A 9,060-nucleotide genomic window follows, 5' to 3' on the forward strand; every position below is an offset into this window, starting at 1 on the left:
AGTCAACCCATTCTTTCCTTTATTCCGTTAGTCTTTTGAGTATCTGCTATGCCTGTAGTGTGTAATGTAGGGAAAGAAAACGGACTTTAAGTCATAGTATGTGTTCTCTGAGCTGAGCCAAATCCGATGTGATCTTGGACAAATTACCAAAATACTGAGTATCAGTTTTTAATCTAACTTGCAAGTTGTCATGGGAATTTTATGGGGAAAAAAATTCAAGCATTTGGCACAATTCCTGGCACATAATAGTTGCTCAACAAATGCTTTCTTTATTCTCTTTCCCCATTTTCTACATAAACATCATGTCAATGTGTTTTAAACTAATTAATTAGTCATAGTAGAGCTTACAGTTTGTTTTATAAAAGTGTTAGGTCTTTAAAAAGTTTGATAAGGCCGGGCACAGTGGCTCAAGCCTGTAATCCCAGCACTTTGGGAGGCCAAGGCGAGAGGATTGCCTGAGTCCAGAAGTTCGAGACCAGCATGGGCAATTTGCGAGACCTCGTCTCTACAATAAATCGAAAAGTTAGCTGGGCATGGTGGCATGCACCTGTAGTTCCAGCTACTTGAAAGGCTGAAGGTGGAAGGATCGCCTGAGCCCAGCAGGTCAAGGCTGCGGTGGCCATGAGTATGCCACTGCACTTCAGCCTGGGCAACAGAGTGAGACTCCAACTCAGAAAAAAAGTTTGATAGAACTTTTCAGCTTTCCACATCTGTCATAATAGAATAACTTTTTGTTTAAAAACGCTGAGATTATGAATTATTCATAAGTCCTTTTGTGATGCAGGAAAAAAGACTTGAAATCTGCATGCATGTCTAGAAAGGCAATTCAAAAGGAACAGCCTGCCTCTATAATGCAACACTAGGTCTTCATAGAAGCTTTTTCCAGCATCCATGCTTAAAAATGAACCACAAGCCGGGCTCGGTGGCTCAGCCTGTAATCCCGCGCCTTGGGAGGCTGAGGTGAGTGGATTGCCTGAACCCGCAGGTTCGAGACCCACCTGGGCAACTTGGCGAGACTTCATCTCTACAATAAATCAAAAATTAGCCAGGCGTGGTAGCACGCCTGTAGTTTCAGCTACTTGGAAGGCTGAGGAAGAAGGATCGCCGGAGCCCAGCAGGTCGAGGCAGCGGAGGCCGCGAGCAGCCACTGCACTCCAGTCTGGGCGACAGAGTGAGACTCCAACTCAAAAAAAAAAAAAAAAATGAACCATAATTTGCAACAGTACAGCCAAGTTAAGGAAAACTTAACTTCACCAAAACATGAGAAAACAAAACTGTCAGAAATCAAGTCTTCGAAGGGATGAAACTCATCTTCCTCTACTTGAAAATGGGCATTGCTGGCCAGGCACAGTGCCTCATGCCTGTAATCCTAGCACCTTGGGAGGCCAAAGTGGGAGGATTGCTTGAGCCCAAGAGTTCAAGACCAATTTTTACAACATAGAGAGACCTCGTGTCTACAAAAAAATAGAAAAATTAGCCGAGCGTGATGACGCACGCCTGTAGTCTCAGCTATTCAGAAGACTGAGGGAGAAGGATTGTCTGAGCCCAAGAGATCGATTGCTGTGATTGTGCCACTGCACTCCAGTTGAGGTGACAGAGTAAGATCCTGAATCAAAAGTAAAAAAGAAAGAAAATGGACACCTCTATTTTTTCCTACCCCACCCCAAAATGTATTATCTCCTAGATTTTTTTTCTTTCATATTTTATGCTAAATATAGCTATGAACTTGGTGTTGGCTAATAAATATACTAGTCATCAGATAATATTTTTGAAAAACAGATGTTAGAGAAATATTAGAAAATTTGGTGATGAAATTTATGCTGATTTTTAGAACTCTGAGACTTTATTCATATATAAGAAGAGAGAGCCCATTCTAGGACAAATGAGACCTCTTCAGGTCTTAAAGAAATACCAGATTTTGAAACTATATTTAGATCAATCTAGACTAGCAATGTGCATCAGGATTACCTGAAGGACTTGTTGAAACACAGATTGCTATCACCCCCTCCCCACACTGCACCCCCTTTCCCCTCACCCTATCCCTGCCCCTGGGTTTCTGATCCAGTAAGTCAGATATAGTACTGAAGAATTTGCATTTCTAAAAAAGTCCCCAGGCGAAGCTGATGATGCTGGCCTAGTACTGCACAGATCTAGAAGTTTCTCATTAGTGCTGTTTAATTAGGCAGTTGATTGATACTGATATTTTGGTCACATTTTTTTCTGTGGTTAAGTCTATAATAAGAACTAATAAATAATAATTTTGAAAGGCATTGGTTCCACTAAGCTGTTACACAGTTAAATCACTACATGGACTTTTGAAATTTTGCAGCTGATTAAATTGTTAGCTGGCCATGCATTATTTAAATATCTGAGCAAGGCCAGGCGTGGTGACTCAGCACTTTGGGAAGCCAAGGTGAGAGGATTGCTTGGGCCCAGGAGTGCGAGACCAGCCTGGACAAGCTGGTGATACCCATCTCTACAATAAAGCAAAAAATTAGCCAGGTATGGTGGTACGTGCCTGCAGTTCCAGCTTCTTGGAAGGCTGAGGTAGAAGGATTACCTGAGCCCAGCAGGTTGAGGCTGCAGTGGCAGTGAGCATGCCACTGCACTCCAGCCTGGGTGACAGAGTGAGACGCCAACTCAAAAAAACAAACAAAAATGTATGAGCAGGTTAATGTTTTTGTTAGGTTAATGTGACGAACCCTTAAGATCATTGGTACTTTTGACACCGAGTTTACTGACTCCTTGACCATATGTGAAAGAGAGACTAGGTGTGATTGTCAATACATCTGTTCTTAAATGAGGAAAAATACTTTGTGGCATGTGAAAATCTTATGCTTAAGTTACTTTATAGAATGGTATCTTTGAGTGGGTGCTCTCAGAAACCTGAAGAAACAGTTGCTGAGCATCTTTAGAGCCAAAACGATGAACAAGACACCTTTGAAAGAGTGAAGATCACTCTCCTCAAAACTTAGGGTCAAAGAGGCTCTGTGAAAGGACTGTGTAGCAACAGTATGAAGAAACTGGAACCAACTCAGTAGACAGCCAGCAGGGGATTAACTCATGTGGGGATTTAACTAATTTCAAGGTTTCTTCTAACCTTGAGAGTCTCATGATTCTGAGTTAGACCAAGATTTTTATAAAAGTTAGAAAATAAAACATCACATTGGATGTATAAATAAATTTAGGTGTGCATGTATACTCAGAAACCCAAGCCATTTAGTCCATTTGGAATGGCAGTTTGTAAAGATTCCTAAAAGAATGCTTTTAAGCTTCTCAAAACTTGGATAGGCATCAGGTTTGTAGAAGGAGGCAACAAGTACTAACTCTTAAGCTAAGCAGAAAAGACCTTTATTAAAAGGATGTTGAGTATCTCATATTACCCCTGAAAAGGCTATAAAACCCAGCTTGGAAAACAGTCAGGCACAAAGTAAATCAGACAACAGTGAGGACCAGAGCTTTAGCCAGAATCATAGTGCAAAAGCAAAATGGTGAGGGTACCCTACCTCGGGCCATTCCAGCACGGGGCACCAGTTCAGCCCCTGAAAACTCTACATTGCGGATGTTGTGGTCCTCGCCTGCCCACAAAATAGGTTCTTCTTTGTTTCCACTTATTTGTGACCTTAGCCCCAACTCAAAGTTCAAGTCTGAGCCACCTGATTGGCACAGCTTATGAATGCCCACACAGTAGCTGTAATGGAGCTGGGAGTCTGGTGGTGTTGACTTCTCTAGTGGGACATGAGCTCTGCTACCCACCAAGAGTCATAAGGTAGGGAACTTCCTTAACATAAAAGGATGTCGGTCAGTCCCTCAGGTGATACTAACTCACTGAGAGGGCACTTCAGAGTGCTTTCTGCAGGATAATAATAGATGTCTTCAAGAAAAACATTAAATAAATGTTTCTTTTAATCATACATTTGCTGCAGGATTCCTCAGAGCCTTTAATATATGAATATGCATTGTGCTTCTCCGAGAGAGATGGTTTGCAATATTTTCAAAGGTGTTTGAGCAAGACACCTTTGTTTATAATAACTCTTGCATTCCTTGAAACACACCCTAAAGAACTGGATTAAGGAAAGGTTAAAAAAAAAAAAAAAAAGATCATGCACAGACGATTGCAATAAGCATGGCTCAGGTGTAATTAGAGACATGAGGATTTATTTAGCAAGGTGGGTCAGAATAGGGTGCACCTGGAAGTCAAGTTCGTGTTTGATTCATTGGCTAGTGATTAGAGTGAGACTTGAGCTTGGAAGTGCTAGTTAACCTGAACTCTCGTACCTTCATAAGAGATTCTGTAGCACATAGAAGGGTTGGGAGAGGACAACCAAGAAACAAAGCTCCATGGGAAGGTTTTATCAGTTATGATTTATAAGTAGGAATATAGATTGAAAACAAGAGACAAAGACTCATATTTGAAAGGAACACTGTGAGTCATCTAGCTCAGAAGTCGACAAACTAGAGCCTAGGGTCAGGTCCACCCACAGCCTGTTTTTATATGGCCCAAGCAAAGAATGGTTTTTACATTTTCAAATGGTTGGGAGGAAAAAAAAAATCAAAAGACTATCTTGTGACACTTGAAAATTACATGAAATTCAAATCTCAGTGCCCATGAATAAATTCCATGTGTTTCATTAGCTGGCCTGTATTACAAATAATTATGCTCAATTGTTGTTATGTTTTGAGTTTCATTTCTTAAAAATGTATGGAATATTTTTCCTCTCATTATACAAGGACCTCTACAACAGTTTCAGTTTTGCCTCTTGGTTCACAAAGCTTAAATTACATACTCTTCCAGTCCTTTAGAGAAAAGCGTGACTGGTGCCTACTCTAGTTGACTGCCTTCATTTTCCTGATACTGAAACTGAGGCTCAGAGCAACTCACCTGAGGTCCAAAGCCTCCTGGTGACGGAGTAGGAGTATGCCAGCTCCTATTCTGCTGTTCTCCAGTGCATCAACCCAAGTGATGTTACCTGGCAAACAGTGGTATGTGTGTGGGGATGGGTGTGGAAGGTGGGGGAAGAGGAGGTAGGATCCGTGCCTAACCACTGCCAAAAGGTGATTGGATTACGGTGGCATTGACTGTGAAGGAGAAGCAAAAGGTATGGGAAAGGACTGAATGAGGTTTGCCCAAATCTTACAAACCACTCCAGTTTCTACCTGGGTCTTCCAGCTTTCACACTGTGCATTGATTTCTTATATGAGCTGGAAGACTTCTGGGCAGAAAATGAATAATGTTAGAAATTCTTTCTGAAGATAATTTGTGTCACAGTCCCTGTTGTTTTTGGAATCACTACTTAGAAATGGAAACATTCAGCCTTGTTTCTTGAAATGATTAGACTTTATATAGTCTACTGGGTGTCAACTGGAGTAGCTTGTCAGATTTGAGCAGACCTATTTCTGTCCTTTTCCAGTCCTTGTGTTTCTCTAACACAATCAGTGCTACCATAATCCTGCTACCTTTTCTCCCACTTTTCACACCCACTGAACTTTATGGGTTTGGTTAGCATGTCCTGAGATAGCATGTGTCATTGGCCAGGAAAAAAAAGAAAAATTAAAGACATTGAGGTTTCTGAAGTAAGGTCCCAACCTCTGGGAAACAGTGAGGTACTTAATTATCAATGCATAAAAAGAGAATCATCCTGTGCTGAGGGGTTCCAGTCAATTTTGCTGAAGACATTTTTTGCCAGAGAATTCTAGGATATAGTTATTATGTGGCCACAGCGTTTCCCCCTTTTATTTTATAGTTTATTATGTAGTTTATATATGCATGTATTATATGTTATAGCTTATTCTATAAAGCCATTCTATTTATACAGTTTATCATCCCGGTATAGTCTGTAAATTCTCCATTGGTTTTTGAGAAGAAATCAGTGGTCCACTAAAGGTAATTTGTTTGCTCTCTGGTTTACGTGTCATGCAGTCTAAGAAAAGGCACGCTAAATGAATCTGTTATAAATAAATGTTAACATTTTTATAAATGTGTTGACCCAGGCAAAATGCATTTGGTCTTCTTGTAAGCGTTTAAGGCGAACTATTTTTAAAGCTGTAAGTTGATTTTTCAGGATAAAATTGCTGAGTTGAAGGAAATCTTGAGTCTTTAACAAAGCTCCCAGCTTCCTTGAGGAAAATAGAATGAGAGTAGGTGAGTTAAGGCCTTGTGCCCCAGCTAGGCACTGACACGGGGACACAGCCCCTGAGATGGACAGTCAGCACACAGGCGGGTCATGCCAGCCGTCACCCTTGACTCACTTTCACAGCAGCAGTGTGGAGGGGCTAACTCAGAGGCTCGCTCCCATGACTTTGTAAAATCCCTCTCCTCTGTTGGGCGCTGAGAAGGCTGCTGAAATCACAAATTTCGAGATTTGAAAGAAGATTGGTGGGAACATGGGAGTACTGATAGTCAGAAAGGAGTGTGAGGGCAGTATCTTCAGGGTAATCACCCAGGAAGTCAGCCCAGCTAAGCAAGGTATGTGCTGGGAATCTGAAGTTGATTGAAGGGGCATGTAAGATTCCCTGATGCGTGTCCCTCTGGTTAGGACACACTTCTTCGTACCACCCATTACAGACTAATTGTGTAATTGTCTAATGTTTCTCTTTTCCATGAGATCAGGGCTTCTCACCCGGGAATGATTTTGCCCCTCAAAGGGCATTTGTCTGCAGAGACTTTTGGTTGTCACAGCTGAGGAGGGGAAGTGGTGGCTCACGCCTGTAATTCAAACACATTGCAAGGCCAAGGCTGAAGAATTGCTTGAAGCCAGGAGTTCAAGATCAGCCTGAGCATATAAAATAAAATAAAGACCTATTTTTAAAAAGAAAATGTTATTTTATAAAATATAATTAAAAAGAAACATCCTGCCATATGCGATGGCTCACGCCTGTAATTCCAGCACTTTGGGAGGCGGAGGTGAGAGGGCTGCCTGAGTCCAGGGGTTCAAGACCAGCCTGGACAACTTGGTGAGACCTTGTCTCTACAATAAATCAAAAAATTAGCTGGGCGTGGTGGCGCATTCCTGTAGTTCCAGGTACTTGGAAGCCTAAGGCAGAGGGATCGCCTGAGCCCAGCAGGTCGAGGCTGTGGTGACCATGAGCGTGCCACTGCACTCCAGCCTGGGCGACAGAGTGAAACGCCTACTAAAAAAAAAAAAATAAGCATCCTACACCATAAAAGTCCCACAGGAGGAGTTTTCCTCTCTCAAATGTCAGCAGTGTCGAGGCTGAGATGTCCATGGTAGTCTGCATTAGGCTAAAGTTCTTAGAGGCCACCTGTCTCGCTCAGTACTTTATTCCCAGCACCTAGCAGGGAGCCGGGCATATCAGGAGACACTCAGCACATACTTACTGAATACAACTGAGCCAAGATAATTTCTTTCTAGCTAGTTTGCTAAAGTCTTGAGTAGGCACCAATAGGCACTCTTAACACTGAACACACTGCACAAGACTGATTTTTTCCTCCACTTGGACATCACTGACCCTGCTTCTAAGCTGCAGATATTCTGAGCAGAAGGGGTTGCTTAAGAAAGGGGTGGCATTAATTATGTCTCTCCTCTCTCTGCCTCATCTCTCAGTATTAAAATCTACATATATATAGGTTAGCACTTGCTCTTGAGAAGGGAATGAAATTAAAGGGAAGATCTTTTTCCTTTGTTTATACCTGGTATTTTGGTGTACAGTGATGATCTACATTGAATGTTGACCTTGGCAATGGTGATCATCAGATTTATTTTCAAGGAATCCGGCACTGAATGTGTGTGTGTAAGAAAGGAGGTGGTGATGTAAGAGAGGAAAATTTCCAATGAAGTTAGCATTTTTAATGCAATTTGGTCTTTTTTTTTTTTTTTTTGAATGACAGTCTCACCCTGTCACCCAGGCTAGAGGGCAGTGACACGCTGCTCATGGCCATCACATATTGACCTGCTGGGTTCAGGCGATCCTTCCACTTCAGCCTTCCAAGAGGCTGGAATTATAGGCATGCACCACCATGCCCAGCTAATTTTTTGATTTATTGTAAAGATGAGGTCTCACCATGTTGCCCAGGCTGGACTTGGACCCACGGGCTCAGACAATCCTCTCACCTCCACCTCTCAAACGTATACTTCATTCCCCTCTCCATACACACACACCTGAGTATTTACCCTTCTTTCTGCTCTTTGGCATGGTTTCAATTAAATAATTCTTAACGTGGAGAGATAATCTTAAATACGATAAACAGCCTGCAAATTAGGTCAACTCTTAAGTGCTCAACTTGACTGCTCCCCAATATGACAAGTCAGTTGTTTGTAAACTTCCTTCCTTCCCTGCTCCTTCTTTCCTTCCTTTCCTTTGAATCGGGGTTTCATTCTGTGACCCAGACTGGAGTGCGGTGGTGCAATCACAGCTCACTGCAGCCTCAACCTCCTGGGCTCAGGTGATCCGTCCATCTCAGCCTTCTGAGTAGCTGGAAGTATAGGCCTGTGGCACCACACACGGCTAATTTTTAAATTTTTTTGTAGAGACAAGGCCTCACTATGTTGACCAGGCTGGTCTCGAACTCCTGGGCGCAAGCAATCTTTCCACCTCAGCCTCCCAAAGTGAGGGGATTACAGGCATTTGCCACTGTGCCTGGCCGTATGTGAATTTCTAAGGGAGTCACAGGGCCTATATGATACAGGGTTTATTGAGGAAAGACCTCCAGAGAAGAAGTTGAGCACACACACATGCTGAGATTACAGGCACGAGCTGCCATGCCTGGCCCAGTTTAGTCATTTTTTTAGCTTATATAAAGAATATAGCCAAGCATTGTGACTCACACCTGTAATCTCAGAACTTTGGCAGAGGCAAAATTATTGCCTAAACCCAGGGATTCGAGACCAGCCTGGGCAATTTGGCAAGACCTCGTCTCTACAAGAAATCAAAAAATTAGCCAGGCGTGGTGGCACATGCCTGTAGTTTCAGCTACTTGGAAGACTGAGGTGGAAGAATCGCCTGAGCCCAGCAGGTCGAGGCTGTGGTAGCTGTGAGCATGCCACTGCACTCCAGTCTGGGCAACAGAGTGAAACTCCAATTCAAAAAAAAAAAAAAAAA

General features: G+C 42.5%; 1 protein-coding gene across 4 annotated transcripts in view; it reads left to right on the plus strand.

The window, feature by feature from the left end:
• The window catches only part of LRRC8B (leucine rich repeat containing 8 family member B), a 51,786-nt gene that overhangs the window by 39,783 nt on the left and 2,943 nt on the right, over window positions 1–9,060 (plus strand). The gene's annotated exons all lie outside the window — the stretch shown is intronic.

This window comes from Carlito syrichta, unplaced genomic scaffold, assembly GCF_000164805.1.
Source record: "Carlito syrichta isolate Samal-C Ts95f unplaced genomic scaffold, Tarsius_syrichta-2.0.1 Scaffold316362, whole genome shotgun sequence".
Taxonomy (NCBI): domain Eukaryota; kingdom Metazoa; phylum Chordata; class Mammalia; order Primates; family Tarsiidae; genus Carlito; species Carlito syrichta.